The sequence below is a fragment of the Choloepus didactylus genome, chromosome 6, assembly GCF_015220235.1.
Source record: "Choloepus didactylus isolate mChoDid1 chromosome 6, mChoDid1.pri, whole genome shotgun sequence".
In the NCBI taxonomy this organism is placed as follows: domain Eukaryota; kingdom Metazoa; phylum Chordata; class Mammalia; order Pilosa; family Megalonychidae; genus Choloepus; species Choloepus didactylus.
Window position 1 is genome coordinate 9,412,503 of NC_051312.1, and position 16,600 is coordinate 9,429,102.

The 16,600-nt window shown below is 45.3% G+C and overlaps 1 protein-coding gene across 10 annotated transcripts in view; it reads left to right on the forward strand.

Annotated features, from left to right (window-relative positions):
• The window catches only part of LOC119535985, a 98,068-nt gene that overhangs the window by 67,840 nt on the left and 13,628 nt on the right, over positions 1-16,600 (forward strand). The window contains exon 6 of one of the 10 annotated variants that reach the window (XM_037838416.1): positions 6,667-6,793. The exons of the other annotated variants lie outside the window; for them this stretch is intronic. The gene's annotated coding sequence lies outside the window, so the exon portion shown is untranslated. Of the gene's footprint in view, positions 1-6,666; positions 6,794-16,600 lie in introns of those variants that run through there. 10 annotated transcript variants of the gene reach the window in all.

Below are 16,600 nucleotides of genomic sequence, written 5' to 3' on the forward strand. Positions count from 1 at the left end.
GTGATGGTTAGGTTCCTGTGTCAACTTGGCCAGGTGATGGTACCCAGGTGTCTGGTCAAGCAAGCACTGGCCTAACTGTTGCTGCAAGGACATTTGTGGCTACTTGATAAACCAGAAGCCTGGTTTGTTAAACCATCAGTCAACTGGATGCAGCTGTGACTGATGATGTCAATGAAGGGTGTGTCTTCCACAATGAGAGAATGCAGTCAGATGGATTTAATCCAGTCAAGTTGAAGACTTTAAAGCGAGACAGATAGAGGACCTTCATTTCTTCTTTGGCTGACCAGCAAAGTGTTTCCTGAGGAGTCTGTCAAAGTTGCCTGTTTGTTTCCTGAGGAGTTCATCGAACACGTATGTTGAAGTTGCTAGTTTGCTGCCTGAGGAGTTCATCAAACATTTTCATTGGAGTTGCCAGTTTGCTGCCTGCCCTATGGAATTTGGACTTGTGCATACCCACAGTTACATGAGACACTTTTATAAATCTTGTATTTATAAATATCTTGTTGATTCTGTTTCCTACAGAACCCTAACTAATACAATATCTTAATGACATTAGACTTTCAATCCATGAACACAGAGTGTCTTTCCATTTATTTAGGTCTTCTTTGATTTCTTTTAGCAATGTTTTGTAGTTTTCTGTGTACAGTTCCTTTATATTCTTGGTTAAGTTTATTCCTAGATATTTAATTCTTCTAGTTGCTATTGTGAATGGAATTTTTTTCTTGATTACCTCCTTGGATAGCTCATTACTAGTGTTTAGAAACACTACTGATTTTTGCGCATTGATCTTGTATCCTGCCACTTTGCCAAACTCATTTATTAACTTAAGTAGCTTTGTCATAGTTTTTTCGGCATTTTAAAAATACAGGATCATGTTTTCTGCAAATAGTGAGAGTTTTACCTTTTATTTCTTTTTCTTGCCTAATTGCTCTAGCTAGAATTTCTAGCACAATGTTGAATAACAGTGATGACAGTCGGCATCCTTGTCTTGTTCCTAAATTTAGAGGGAAAGCTTTCAGTCTCTCATCGAGTACAATGTTAGCTGTGGGTTTTTCATATATGCCCCTGTTCATGTTGAAGAAGTTTCCTTCAATTTCTACCTTTTGAAGTATCTTTATCAAGAAAGGATGCTGAATTTTGTGAAATCCCTTTTCTGTGTCAGTTGAGATGATCGTGTGGTTTTTTCCTTTTGATTTGTTAATGTGGTGTATTACATTAATGGATTTTCTTGTGTTGAACCACCCTTCCATACCTTGGGGAAAAAACGAATTGGTCAGGGTGTATAATTCTTTTAATATGTGTGTTCTTGTTTTTATTTGTATCATATTTACTGATTACTTTAGCAGTTTCTTCTTTGACCCACTGATTAAACAAAATATTTAAGAGCATTTTGTTTAACCTCTATGTATTTATGAAATTTCTGGTTCTCCAGTTGTTATTGATTTCCCATTTCATTCCCTTATGATCAAGGAAAGTGCTTTCACTTTTCAGTCTTTTAAAATAAGAGCTGTTTTGTGCCCCAGCAAATAATCTATTCTGGAGAATGTCCCATGAACACTTGAGAAGTATGCATAGCCTGCTGTTTTGGGGTACGATATCTATATATGCCTGTTAGGTCTATTTCATTTTTCATATTATTTAGGTTCTCTGTTTCCTTAGTGCTCCTCTGTCTAGATGATCTATTTATTGAAGAGAGTGGTATTGAAGTCTCCCACTATTATTGTAGCATCATCTATTACTCCCTTCAGTTTTGCCAGTGTATGCCTCATGTATTTTGGGGCACCTTAATTAGGTGCATAAATACTTATGATTGTTATTTCTTCTTGGTGAATTTCCCCTTTTATTAACATGTAGTGTCCTTCTTTGTCTCTTATAATATTTTTGCATTTAAAGTCTATTTTGTCTGGTATTACTATAGCTACCACGGCATTTTCTTGGTTACTGCTTGCATGGAATATCTTTTTCCATCCATTCACTTTCAACCTATTTGTATCTTTGTGTCTAAAATGAGTCTCTTGTAAACAGCATATAGATGGATCATATTCTTTTATGCATTCTGCCAATCTTTGTTTTGATTGGGGAGTTTAATCCATTCACTTTCAATGTTATTACTGTAAAAGCTCTCCTTACTTCAAACATTTTATCCTTTGTCTTTTATTTGTCAGATCTATTAATTTTCTCTCTTTTTTATCCTTTTAGTTACCCTTACTGATAATCATCATTTCTATACTCTCTCCTCCAAGCCTCTCTCTCCTATCTTTTTTTTCAGCCAGCAGAACACTCTTTAGTATTTCTTGAAGGGCAGGTCTCTTGTTAACAAATTCTCTCAACTTTTGTTTATCTGTGAATATTTTTAATTCTCCAGCATTTTTGAAGGACAGCTTTGCTGGATAAAGAATTCTTGGCTGGTGTGCCAGTTTGAATGTATTGTGTCCCCCAGAAAAAGCCATATTCTTTGATGCAATCTTGTGGGGCAGACATATTAGTGGGGGTTAAATTGGAATGTTTGGATTAGGTTGTTTGCATGGAAATGCGCCCCACCCAACTGTAGGTGATAACTCTGATGAGATATTTCCATGGAGGCATGGCCGTACCCATTCACGGTGGGCCTTGATCAGTAGAGCCATATAAATGAGCTGACAAACAGAAGGAACTCAGTGCAGCTGAGAGGAACATTTTGAAGAGGAGCTACAGCCAAGAGGGACGCTTTGAAGAAAGCACAGGAGCTGCAGATGAGACACATTTTGAAGATGGCCGTTGAAAGCAGACTCTTGCTCCAGAGAAGCTAAGAGAGGACAAATACCCCAAGTGCAACTAAGAGTGACATTTTTGAGGAAATGCAGCCTAGAGAGGAACGTCCTGGGAGAAAGCCATTTTGAAACCAGAACTTTGGAGCAGACGCCAGCCATGTGCTTTCCTAGCTAACAGGTTTTCTGGACACCATTGGCCATCCTCCAGTGAAGGTACCTGATTGCTGATGTGTTACCTTGGACACTTTATGGCCTTAAGACTGTAACTGTGTAACCAAATAAACCCCCTTTTATAAAAGCCAATCCATCTCTGGTGTTTTGCATTCTGGCAGCATTAGAAAACTAGAACAGCTGGCAATTTTTCTCTTTCAGTATCTTAAATATATCATACCACTGCCTTCTTGCCTCCATAGTGCCTGACAGGTAGTCAGCTCTTAGCCTTATATGGCTTCCCTTGTATATGGTGAATTGCTTTTCTCTTGCTGCTTTCAGGATTCTCTTCTTCTCTTTAGTATTTGATTGTCTGATTAGTATTTGTCTTTGAGTTGGTCTATTTGGATTTATTCTATTTGGAGTATGTTGGGCTTCTTTTATTTGCATATTTATGTCTTTTATAAGGGTTGGGAATTTTTTTGCTATTATTTCCTCAAATATTCTTCCTGGTCCTTTATGCTTCTCTTCTCTTTCTGAGGAGAAGCCTATGATTTGTATATATGTGTGCTTCATGTTGTCAGTCATTTCCTTTAGACCCAGTTCAAATTTTTCCATTTTTTCTCCATTTGTTCTTTTGTGTGTTTGAATTTAGTTGTGTGTCTTCTAGGTCACTGATCCTTTCTTCTGCCTCTTCAAATCTGCTATTGTGTGTCTCTAGTATATTTTAAATTTCATCTACAGTATCTTTCATTTCTGTAATATCTGCTATTTTTCTATGAATTCTTTCAAATTCTTCTTTATGCTCTCCTAGTTCTTCTTAATATCTTTTATCTCTTTAACCATCTTATTGAAATTATTTAGGAGAGATGTTTGAACATCCTTGATTAATTATTACAAATTCTGTGTCTCCTCCAACTTTTGATCATTTGGCTTGGCCATATCTTCTTGTTTCTTGATGTGCCTTATAATTTTTTGCTGGTTTCTGGGCATCTGATTGTCTTGATAAGATTATTTTGAAAGTTGGTTTCCCTCTCTTGTCTAAGATTTTGTTGTTTGGGTTCACATTGACGGTCTCCTTTGGCACTTGGTTCATCAGTATTTCCCAGCCAAACCAGGGGCAGGGTCTCACAAAGCGGGTGCAGACCTGTTTCAAAGGTTCTTAGAGGGTGGGCAGGAAAGCACCTTCCCAGACTGCACTTTCCCAGGCTTCCCAGCAGATGGTGCTCTTGGGAAACCTATTCCCCACAACCGTACCTCCCCCAGACTGCATCAGCTGCCAGGCAGGGTCCAGACCAACTGGAAGTTGCTGACCTTGGGGGGTGGGAGAGTGGGCACTGGGAGCCCAGGTGGAGCTCTCTCCTTCACTGCCACTTCTTTGTTCATGGAAATAGTTGAGCATGAGTGCCCTGGTCCCCTGTGTAGCAAGGCTCAAGGCTGCAGGACCCAGAGGGTTGCTCTTGATGGCTGTTAGATCAGGAGTGTTCTGCATCTCCCTCTTTTCCCAATGGAGGGCATTCCCATCTCTCCCAGATTGGGGCACACCTGAAGCTGCGAGCCTTGGGGGTGGGGGATGGGCACCCAGGACCATGGTGGAGTCTCTGTTTGTGGATGTAATAGAGCTGCTGGCTCCTGTACTCCCATGTGGAAAGACCGTAGGCCACGGGACCTAGAGGGTTAACTTTGCTGGCCAACTGATGGACCAGATCTGCACCACGTCCTGCCAGCTGTCAGGAGTCAAGCCGATGCACACCTGCCAGCCCCAGGAATGGAGGATGAGTGCAGTCAAGTTCACTCATCCCTATTTCTCAGTTGTAGTTCCTCAGTTTTTTTCATCCAGCTCTTCCTTATTTGTTGTAGTGGTCCCTTCCTGGTCTCCCAAGCCCCTGGACCACTGTTTTGGACGGTTTCTGCCTGCTCTCTAGGTGTTTCTGGTAGAGGAGAGAGTTCTGCCTGTCCTTATTCCACTATCTTCCTGGAAGTCTCAATGAGCTTTTTGAAACAGCTTTGTTGTGGCAAGCATAATTGACATACAGTCAGCTATGCACATTTAAAGTATCAAATTTGATGACTTTTAACATATGAATACATCCATGAAAACATCACCACAGTTAGGATAGTGACACATCCATCACCCAAAAAAATTTCCTCATGCCCCTTTTTAATCCTTTCCTCCCATCCCTCTCTGACTCCCTGCTTTATACCCTATCCTCAGGCAATTGCTGATTTATTTTCTGTCACTATAGATTGATTTGCATTTTCTAGAACTTTACTTAAATGGATTCATACAGTCTGTACTCTTTTTTTGTCTGTCTTCTTTCATTCAGAATAACTATTTTGAAATCTAATAAATGCTACCTGTTGTAGCATGTACCAAGAACTCATTCATTTTTTTTGCTGATTACTATTTCATTGTATGGATATACCACAATTTACCATCCTCCTGTTGATGGACTTTGGGTTGTTTCTACTTGTGGCTATTACAAATAAAGCTGCTATTATTCCCTGTACCGATCTTTATAGGGCCCTATGCTTTCATTTATCTTGGGTAATTGACTAGAAGTAGAATGGCTAGATGTGATAGATGTATGTTTAACTTTTCATGAAATGGCCTGTTCTCCGAAGTGCCTCCATTTTACATTCCCATCATAGAGTATGCAAGTTCCGGTTGTTCTACATCTTCATCAGCCCTTAGTATGGTCATTCTTTTTAATTTTAGCCAGTATAATAAGTGTGTAGTCATATTTCATAGTGCTTTTACTTGCATTTTTCTGATAATGTTGGGCATCTTTTCATGTCTTTATATACCATCCCCGGTGAAGGTTCTGTTCAAATCTTTTTCCAATTAAAAAAACATAAGTTGTCTTTTTAATTATTGACTGTTGAGAGTTCTTTATGTATTCTGGATGCGTGTCCTTTACCAGATATATGACTTGCAAATATTTTCTCCCACTCCATGGCTTGTCTTTTCATTCTCTTATCAGTATCTTTCAAAAAGCCGAAGTTGTTAATTTTGATGAAATCAAATTTATCAGCTTTTTCTTTTATGGGACATGATTTTTGTGTTGTAGCTAATGAATCTTTGCCTCAACCAAGGTCACAAAGATTTTCTTGCATGTTTGCTTCTGTAGGGTCCATAGTTCCAAGGTTTATGTTTAGGCCTATGATCTATTTTGAGTGGATTTTTATATATGGTGGAAAGAATGGATCAAAATTCATTTTTTTGGAATTCAGTTATTCCTGCACCATTTGTTGAAAAGACACTCCTTTCTCTACTGAACTGCTCTTGCACCTTTGTTGGAAATCAGTTGCCCATGTATATAATGTATATATACATACAAATGTGTGGGTGCCCTTTCATTTTTAATAGTAAATTATGTTGCCACTCTGAAAGAGGATTTCTCCATTTCTGACATTGTGCCTTTCTTTCTTGCCTGACTCACTGACCCCTGTACTTTATGTACTTGCTTATTCCACAGACATTTATCGAGTGTATGCTGGGCAGTATCTACTGTATTAGGCAGGTACTGGGATACCTGGTGAGAAAGTACAGATTCCCGACTCCGAAATTAGGGGAGATTTAGACTCTGAATGGATAATTGCCGGAAAATTAAAGTTACAATAAGTGCTTGTAAGAAAAAAAAATGCAGGATACTTTGAGAAAGGTTTGTAATGTTATTAGAGCTACTAAAAGAGATGCCACTAGCTTTTAAAGCTGCTGGAATAACATAACCGTGTTGCTTTTATAATTGTGCTCCTACTCCAGAGACATCGAGGAGAAACGTCCGAGTAGGGCAGAGTAGGCAGCAAGGATCAAAACCGTGGAACTTCATTCATTTGCTCCTGGTAACAACCCTTCGAGGTCTGCAAGGACAGACATTACCGTCACTCCCATTTTATAGATGTGGAACCGAGGCCCGGAAGGCCGTGCCTTGGCTGATGCCACCTGGCAGGGCTCCTAGCTCAAGTGCTTTCCCCTTGGGCCATCTGTCGGTCGGGGCGGAAAAGCCCGTCGTCCGGCAGAGGGCAGTCACGCGCTGGCTGGAAGGAGACAGTGCCGCACGCCCCGGCGGCGTGGTCCAGCGCCCGCGCAGCTCGCGGAGGCGTGCTCCCGGCCTCCCAGTAGAGGGCACTGCTGAGCCGGCCTGGGACTCACCTCACAGAGCCTCGCCCACCCCCAGATGCACCTGGACCCGGGACCCAGCCAGCTCTCAGCTCCCTCGGGCTTTTTCTTGCACACTGAGGTGTACACCTGTGTTTTCCTAGATGATTTTTTCTTAACCAAGCTGCAGAGTGATAAACCAGGGAAAGTAACCCGGATCATCTCAAGTGATGAGCTAGGGATCCCCAGAACCTAGGTTCAGACCCCCGGGGCAGGGAGTCCCCCACCCCACCCCAAATTGCTACGCTGGTAGTCACCACCGCGTGGTGCAGCGGTGCTGCATGGCACGTCCCTCATGTAGGCACGATCTTTGAGTTTCTTTAGGAATGGCCTGGCAGCGTTTCCACCCCACCCACCTCTAGTTTCGCTTTCCTAATATTGTTAAAAGTGCCCTCTAACTGGAGTAGGGCGGTTGAACAGGTTTCAATATTTTATTTACTTTTTTTTTGTTTGTTTTTAATATCATCATTTGCTTAAGATCTCTCCGTTCTGGTGGGTCTCCTTCCTTTTCTCTCAGGAAGATGCCTAGAACTGTCCTCTTTGGCATTTGTCCGAAGTCCAGATTCTAATGGCTTTTGGACTGTGGTTTAATTTTAACCATAAAGCTTTCTTTGGAATAATTACTTTTTTGATCTGCAAAGGGCCAGTTTGATGCAGTGCAATAAACAGCTGCTGCCCGGAATAAGTAGAAGTTATGTGCATTTACTGCTGACATGTCTCTTTTTAAAAGGGGAGACTGATTTGAGAAAAAAAGGAAATGAAAATTGGGCATTGGTTGGTTTGGGGGACTTGTTGGGATGTCTGCTTTAATTGGTTTCGTTAACTCTGGTGCCTAAGGAGAGCGGCTGAGGGGAGAGAATTGAGAGAAGAGAGAACGAGAGGCCCCGGAGCAGTTACTAAGCCGAAGGCAGCCCAGAAGGTCTTCTTATTAGAGCTGTCCTCTGGGCCACCATGTGTCCCCAGTTTTCTGGGACAGGCTCAATTTCTGGGGCAGAAGCACACTGGCCCTTTGTCAGACACGCGTCTGCCCACCACCAGTTCTCGGTCCTGAATATGTGGTCACCGGAGAGGCCCAGGCAGAGCTGGGACGTCCAGCATCCCCAGCCCTGGTCTGGACACTTCTGATTCCCCTGATTCCCTTCTAATGCCAGGCATTGATAATGACAACTTGTAACTTAGAAACTTAAAAGACCTTTGGATGTAGCAGGACAGAAACTGGTCACCTACCCTTTGCAGTTTGTGTGGCAAACCTTCTCTAGTAATAAAATTAAAAAAAAAAAAAGTCAAAACAGGAAAAGAAAATGGAATGTGTGATAGAGACCCTTTCTAGACCAAATGATTTATAATTTGGATTTATATACAATCCCAGCTGAGGCAAACGGATTTGGGAAGACTTACTCATTTACAGAAATAGTCTCCGCTTTACCAGAGGTTCTTGCTTGGGCTTCTTGAAATACAGAGCTCCTCTGAAACATTTAAATAGGAGGGAGAGCAGAAAAAACTGGAGGCTGTCAGAAGCTGTGACCAGCGGAAGGTCAGTCTTCAACTAAAGTAAATGGTCCTTGATTATCCAGCGGGTCAGTAGGAAACGAGGCTTCCATTGAGAAAAAGCTGACTTCATGCAGACTCTTTTACTTCCAGGTGTGTGAAGCCAGGTACATCTGTGCTGGCCTGATCAGGCTCACAAAAGCTCCCGGAGGCAGGGACCATGTCTTTTGCAGCTCCCTCCCCACTGTTGTGCCTCGTTCGAAACACTCAGTGACTGTTAGATAACACGGTTGTAGGTTATACTGGATGTGCATAAGGAGAAGGCGCCATACCTGCATGACCTAATCTGGCAGAGAGCCAAGAGCTGGTGTTTCTCACCTCTCTTCAGTTCTGAAGAGGACTGAAGAAGAGAGGCAGCAAGTTTCACATGCCCGGGGGAAATACCCATGTAACAGTGATGAAGTAAAAAATTGGAGAAGGAAAAAAAACAAAAAAAGACCCTGAGCTAATCTGGAAGTTTGATCAGTGCTGTTGAGGATGCGTTTCTGTTTCGTCATTCGGTTTCTAGCTCAGCCTCCCAGCTCAGGCCTGTGCAGCGCGTGCCATTTCTGTGCCTTCTCCTTGGTTCTCAGACCTGGGGCGCTGCATCCCAGGATGTCTCCCTCTTTCCTGAGTCCTCCTATCCACGTGCCAATGGGGGAGGCTTCGGGGCAGTGCTCTCAGGGTGATGCTAGGCTCCCCGAAGGGAGCTGTCACCCCCTGGAGGTGCTTCCTGCGGCTCCTGAGAAGCTCTGGGAGGAAACTGGCTGGGCACTGAGTTGGCAGGAGATGGCACAAGATGGCAGATGCCTCATGGCTGAGATGAACCAACCTGGGACCAAGGGCGTGACCCTGTCTTGGACTGGGTGGGAGAGTAGAATCAGGGAACTTTTGCACCATGACTTCTTAGGATGTCATGATGGTTTCCCAAGGATTGGGACTTCTCTTTTGTCTTTGTAATAGCCTCAGAAGCACAAGCCAGTTAGAATAACAGGGTCTGAAGGACAAAAACTCATGTGGGAGGTTCTGGGTGGTGGCCGCAGACTCTGCTCTACAGAGTCCATGCTTGGGTGTAAGGAGAGCATTTCTCTGTTATTAGTCAGTGAGATACGCCTTCTAAATACTCTTATCTTGGAACCAAGGGCTTAAGTCAGAGTATATGGAGTTGACCCAATTATAAGGCTGTCTGTCTGTTTGTTTAATTAGTAGATAGTTCCATGGCGTGGGACAGCAGGCTCACGCATAGCTCTGAATTTTAACCATACTGTCTTAGGGCTCCGGAAAAATTATTCATTTGGAGGCTTGTTCTGTCTTAGTCTCCAGGCTGGCATGGATCAGAAATCAAGTAAAATATTGAAGCGGTGTCCTAAATGTTAGGTTCTAAAAAGCCAGCGGAGTAGGAAGGGAGAGCATCTATAGATCTAGCCGTGGCCTCGCGTATTACATCACCCATGAGTCACCATGGGAAGCCCCGGGAGCTGTTATGTGTTTGCATTCAGAGCCTGGAGAATGCTGCTGACCCGGCTGATTGCAACGTTACACTCACCCTGTCAGCAAGGCATTGTTTGCATTATTTGTTTGCCATCTTGTGGCACATTATGCACTATTTCCCTGAAGTTCAGTCAAATTCATATTTAGACACACCATAGATCGAAAGAGCTAGAAGCATGCTCCAACAAGAAAGAGGACTGAGAGCACTTTGAACTTGAGCAGTAGAGAACCTTGTGAATTTGTGAGAGTCAGCCAGGCAGGTCCCTCCTCTTATGAGAGGCATGGAAATGTGTAAAAGATGTCAACACAGTGGAAGAGGTATTTTGGGTAGCTTGGGGCAGACTAAGGAGGGAAGGAAAGCAGTAAAACCTCAGAAAACCTTGTCATGAGTTATCTCCTTTTACAAAGCCCTGGCTGTCCCATTGTTTGGGTCAGTTAACTGGGTAAAAGAATAAATTGTGAAGAAGCAAAGCACAGAGCAGACCGGAGGAGTGGTTAGGGATGAATGCTACAATTTCAAAGATGAAACAGTTGAACCCCAGACCTCACTGTAAGATGTGACGAGTCACTCCAAGTTTACAAGCTTATTAAACTAGTATTTTTGACCATCCACAGGTCTGGCTTCCAGCCACACCTAAACATTCTCAAACTACTTAGCTGACAGTTTTGTTTTTTCTTTCTAATTACTCGAGTGAGCATCTCTGTTATTTGCAAAGTTTGGGGAAGGCAGGGCAGGGGGAATTTGTGGTTTGACAGGTGCCAATTTCAGCTCCTTTTATGAAATCAGTCAGAATTGTCCGAGTCTGCCAGAGTCAAGAACCCCCACCTTCACCCCCAAATTAGCTCTCTATCTGTCTTATTGACTGTAGTGTGAGGCTAGGGGCAAAGAGTTCAGTTCTACTTCTTGTTGATGTTACGGGTGGAGAGAGTAGTAGCTGGTTCACCCAAAAGCTTCTTCCTCCCCTCCCCTCCTTCCCATTCACATTTTTTGTTTTCCAGGTTTTGTTTTTTGTTTTGTTTTTTTATGAAATAAGAAGTCTTGTGCCTCTTCCCTTCTTTATTCCTTCCTGGATGTTTTTAAGAGCAATGCGATAACAGCATAAAGTCCTTTGAATAACTTCAACTAAGTACAGCCAGCTCGTCATTACCCTCGGGTCAGTCACACTTCCCCGCCGTCCAGGCTTCCCTCTGCTGCCCTGGATGCGGTGCCAGAGAGGAGAGAAGGGGGGGAGCTGAGCGTTCCTGACCTTGGCCTTGATGGTCCTATCTCCAGGAATAGGACAAATGGCAGTCTGGCTGCTGGTGTCTCCTCGTTTGTCTCCAGGGTGACCTGCTGGGCTGCATATTTCCAGCCCCTGTTCTAGGAATTAATAATAGGCGGAATGAAAAGACTCTTTCCTCTGATGTGCATTTACGAGATGTTTTCAAAGCTGAGGCGGCAGGGAAATGGTTACGCCGGCTCACCTGCACAGTGAGGTGTCCGGAAAGACAGGGAGGGCCTGAGGGGAGAGCGGCTGTTCTGGGCTGTCCAGTTGTCAGCCGGCCAGGAATCGGGGAACATCAAGGTAACCTCAAGCCTCGTAACCTAGATGAGGTGCTTGGGAGGCTGCAGGCAGGAGTGGGGTAAAGGAGGCTGCAGCCTAGGCCAGGCAGCTCTTTCCACCCCAACTCTTCTTGGGTAACTGGTTCCTCACCAAGCCTGTGATATTTAAGGGCTATCCAGACTCCTTCCTCACCCCGAAATGGTGGGAAAAGAGTTGATTTCTCATGAGAAAAAAATTAGGTCTGTGTGCCCCACCGTGGCCCCACAAAGTCATTCACCCACGGGAGTACCTCAAGGACAGAGGAATCTTCTAGTGGGGGGAGGGAGCAGTTTGCAGAAGGAGACTCTGGGGTGAGCCCAGGGCCCAGCGGGAGCTCATTAAACGCTTGTTGAGAGGAGCCTCTGGTGTTTGGGTGAGAGCCCAGGCTGAGCAAGGACGCCGGGAAAAGGCAGCGGTGGCCATGGAACCCAAGAGGAGAAGTTTAATTACAGGAGCTGAAAGGGATTAGAAAATGCATTTGGTTGCCAACAGGTGTTCTTAGCAGAGCGAAATTGTGAACTGCCACGCAGGTAAAATATGACAAGCTGAATGACGAAGGCCTGATAGCCCATGCCCGGGAAACGGGGAGAGGTGGCACCCCTCACGGCCATGAACAGCTTGATGTCGATCTTTTCCATGTTTCTGCCACCAGAATTTGCCAGTTTGATGTCAAGTGACTCATGGCGTTTGTGCTGTTAGCTTGTCTGCTGAGGAATATGGGGTTTTAGGAAAATGCTAGAGAAATCCAGCATCCAACAGTTCCACCGAGGCTCTGCTCTGGGAAGGTGAGGCTTCGCCCAGGAAGCCCCAGGAGGCCCTTCCCCTCCCGCCCCCCCGGTGGCCCCCCTGTGACCCCTGAGCCCCAGGATGGCCGTCACCTTCAGGTGAAGGACACTTGCCCTTCCTCCAGGCGAACTGGGATCCTGCCTTGGGACTGCGTGTGCGTGTGGGATTGGGTGTAAGCGTGAGTGTGCATGAGAACATGCAGGCATGTGTGTGAATATGTGTGAGTGCCTGTGTGCGTGTGGTGGGGACGGAGGGGGGCGTGGAGGAGAGAGGGTTCTTCTCTCTCCACCAGTCAGTGTATACCCCTCAGTGGAAGGTGACGCAAGAGTGACACCGAGTGCCAAGAGCAGGAGCTTCCCGGGGCATCAGGGGCTTTCGCTCTTTAAACTATAGGAGCAAGAGAACAGCCTCATTCCAGTAGAGCAGGGTTCATGCCATGAGAGGGTGATGAGAGCCCCCAGAGGTGGGCTGGATGTCTGTCTTCTACCCTCCTCATTCGGAGGGGCAGGGGTCTCTCGGGGAACTGGCTGCAGAATGGAGGCTTTGAATAGATTTTTCAAATAAAAACGAAGGTGAAATACCTTGTCAGCTAGATGCAGGGACCCAGGCTGCCATTTCAACCCCATAATTGTCATTTGGCTTCCTCTGGAGAAGAATTGTACCCAGTGGCCACAGACCTCAGGCCAACCCTCCTCGGTGACAGGGAGCTTTCGGTTACAACAGTGGGTCTGTGTGTCACCTTCACAGGCAGAGGACGACCCGTTTTCACTGACCCAGTTCTCCGGGGCTGCTCCAGAGGCTGCTCTTGAGTCCGGGTTCCCGTTGCTTGACGTCTGCCCCATCAGTCTACCGTGGGGACTAAGCCATGTATTCCTGTGGGATGGCCCCTCACACGGGGCTGGGTGTGGGAGACTCGACCCCTCTTGGGGCAGAGAATTTCACGGGGTGTCTGGAGAGGATGTCCCCCAGTGCAGGCCCGAACCTGCAGCTATAGCCCCACACCTGTGTCGCCCTGGGAAGGCATAAGGCAGGGTTGGGACCCGCCATCTGGCCAGTCCTGGTTCCCAGCTTGGAGCCTCCTTGGTTTTATCCACCATGGAAGATAAGGAGGGGGTAGATCTGTTTGTTCAGATGCCAGCAGGTGACGACTACTACCGAGAGAGGAGTGTCTTCAGGGCGCAGTGTCAGGGCTGGTCCCACTTAAGTCCCTCTTCCTGATCTGGGAGTGCTGTCAACAACAGGTTGATTCAAAACTGGGAGGTGTTGGGAAACCCCTTGGGCAGGAGATTTCGAAATGAGATTCTGATTTAGAAAAAACATAGTGGGGTGGGGTTCTGCGGAATGAAGGAGACAGAGAAAACCTCCCATCCTGACTCGCCGCTGGATAGCGGGGATGAGCAGAAGAGCCTAGAATGGAGGGAGAGCCCCCAACCCAGCTGAAACCACGTGAGGCTGTTCCTGGACCGCCTCTCCCCGCCTGTGCCAAGGAGGTGCCCCGAGTCTCTCCGCTCACCAGGCGGAACCAGTCCAGGACGTGTCAGCACCGGCAAGCAGAGATAAACCCAGAGGGCTTCATGGAAGAGGGAGGGATTTTTCGGGGATGGGGGAACATAGGGTTAGCTGGAGTATTAGAAAAGACTTAGAAAGCCAGACATGTACATTTTAGGCTCACTGGATAATTCTGAGGAAGTCCAGTGATGAAGTGAAGAATGAAGAAGCTTGCAGGCGCACAGCCTCACTGTCCCACTCTGCTGACAATGGCCATCTTGCCTCCCTCATCGCACGGTCCCCCCTGGACTTTAGCTGCGGCTCCATGTGGTGGGGTCACAGAGAAGAGGCTGGTTGGACATGGAGCCAGAGAGGTGGTTGCAGGAGAGAGAAACTGAGGGACAGGGACAGGAGAGCAGTGAAACAATCCCAGAAAAGAAAGAGGTAAAACCCAGGGGAAGGCAGGAAGGGGCAAAAAAGAAGAAAAGAAAAGCAAGGAAGAAGGTATCTCATTTGAAGGACTGAAGGGCTTGGGGCTATTCAGTCTAGAATCCCAAACATGTCAACACTTAGGGAGTCTGTCACCTGACGACTAGATTCTCTTCAGCCAGGTGGAAGGAAGAAAGTGGTACTCACTGAGAATGTTTGGGGCCATCCTGCATGACAGCAGACAGTGGAGCTGTCAGAGTGAGCCAACCAGTCCTGGGCAAGAGGGGCTCGTGACTCATGAGCCTGCTCACCACCTCCATCCAGAAGCCGTGACTTTGCTAGTCTCATGCAGGGTGGGGACCCACCCAACTGGAACTGCCACCAGCCCCTCCCAGTCTCCTCAGATGACAAGCCACGGCATCCTCAGTCCACCCAACTCAGCCCCTGAGCATTTTGCCAAAACAGTCAGTAAACAGGTGTAGGTGGAGGGGGGTAAACCAGGCGCCGTGAACTGCAGCCCCCAACCCTGGCTTACTTCTTTATCCTTTCCAGAGCCCTTTCCCATGTGTTATCTCAGTGGATCCTCACAAGAAGACCCTGTTACTGTTACTTCCACCTATAGACGTTGGAACTCACTCTCAGAAAAGTTCAATGGCTTCCTCAGTGTCAATGGTAGACCTAGGATTCAGACTCACAATCTCTGACTGCAGCTCCTTGATGCTTCCCCTACAGTGTCTACAGTCCCTTTAGACCTCGGAGTCACACCGGACATCAGGATTCCTGGAGCTTTTTCCTCACCCGAGGTGACCTCAAACAGTCTGTCCCCCCAGCGTTCCTCTTCCCCATTCCCACCCCACCTCCACTCCTATAACCATCAGACCGGAGAAGGATCTTCACTTCTCGGTGAAGACTGTGTACATATATCGGGCAAATGATCCTTACCTCCCCCCTGCCGAGAATGCTTCCAAAATCACCAAGAGGGTTTCTTTTCACTGTGGAAGCTGTATGATCATTGTAGAAATGTACAAAATATAGAAAAACAAAAGGAAGAAAATAGAAATCCCAATTCTGCCACTGTGATCTACTGTGAACACTGAGGTGTTTCATCTCCCATAACTTTTCTGAAATATAGGTGTCCCTAGTTATGTTCACTAAAATGGAAAATGCGACCAGCTCAGAATATGGTTTTGAGACCTGCTTTCTTTACTTAATGTACTGTAAACATTTTCCTGTTATTGAATATTTTATATGATATTTAGTAAATACATAATCCTCCATGATAATTTTTTTTATTTTTTAATTCATATTTATTGAGATATGTTCACATACCATGCAGTCATACAAAGCAAAGCATACATTCAGTTATTTACAGTACCATTATATAGTTGTGCATTCATCACCAAAATTAATTTTTGACATTTTCATTACCACACACACAAAAATAGTAAGAATAAAAATTAAAGTGAAAAAGAACAATTAAAGTAGAAAAGAACACTGGGTGCCCTTTTTTTTTTTCTTCCCCCATTTTTCTACTTATCCATCCATAAACTAGACGAAGGGAAGTGTGGTCCATATGGCTTTCCCAGTCACATTGTCACCCCTCATAAGCTACATTTTTATACAATCATCTTCAAGATTCATGGGTTCTGGGTTGTAGTTTGATAGTTTCAGGTGTTTACTGCTAGCTATTCCAATTCATTAGAACCTAAAAAGGGTTGTCTATATTGTGCGTAAGAGTGCCCACCAGAGTGATCTCTCGGCTCCTTTTGGAATCTCTCTGCCACTGAAGCTTATTTCATTTCCTTTCACATCCCCCTTTTGGTCAAGAAGATGTTCTCCATCCCACAATGCTGGGCCTAGATTCCTCCCCGGGAGTCATATACCACATTGCCAGGGGGATTCACTCCCCTGGGTGTCAGATCCCACATAGTGGGGAGCGCAGTGATTTCACCTGCCAAGTTGGCTTAGCTAGAGAGAGAGGGCCACATCTGAGCAACAAAGACGCATTCGGGAGGAGGCTCTTAGGCACAATTACAGGGAGGCCTAGCCTCTCCTTTGCAGCAACCGTCTTCCCAAGGGCAAGTCCTGTGGTAGAGGTGGCCCATCAAACCATGATAATTTCTTAATGGTACTCTACAGTTAAACATTTAGATTGTCTATATAGTTAAAACGTAGTTGATTTTGATTTTCTTTTCTTTGTGAATGAAGTTGTGTTTTCTCCATACAATTTTTAT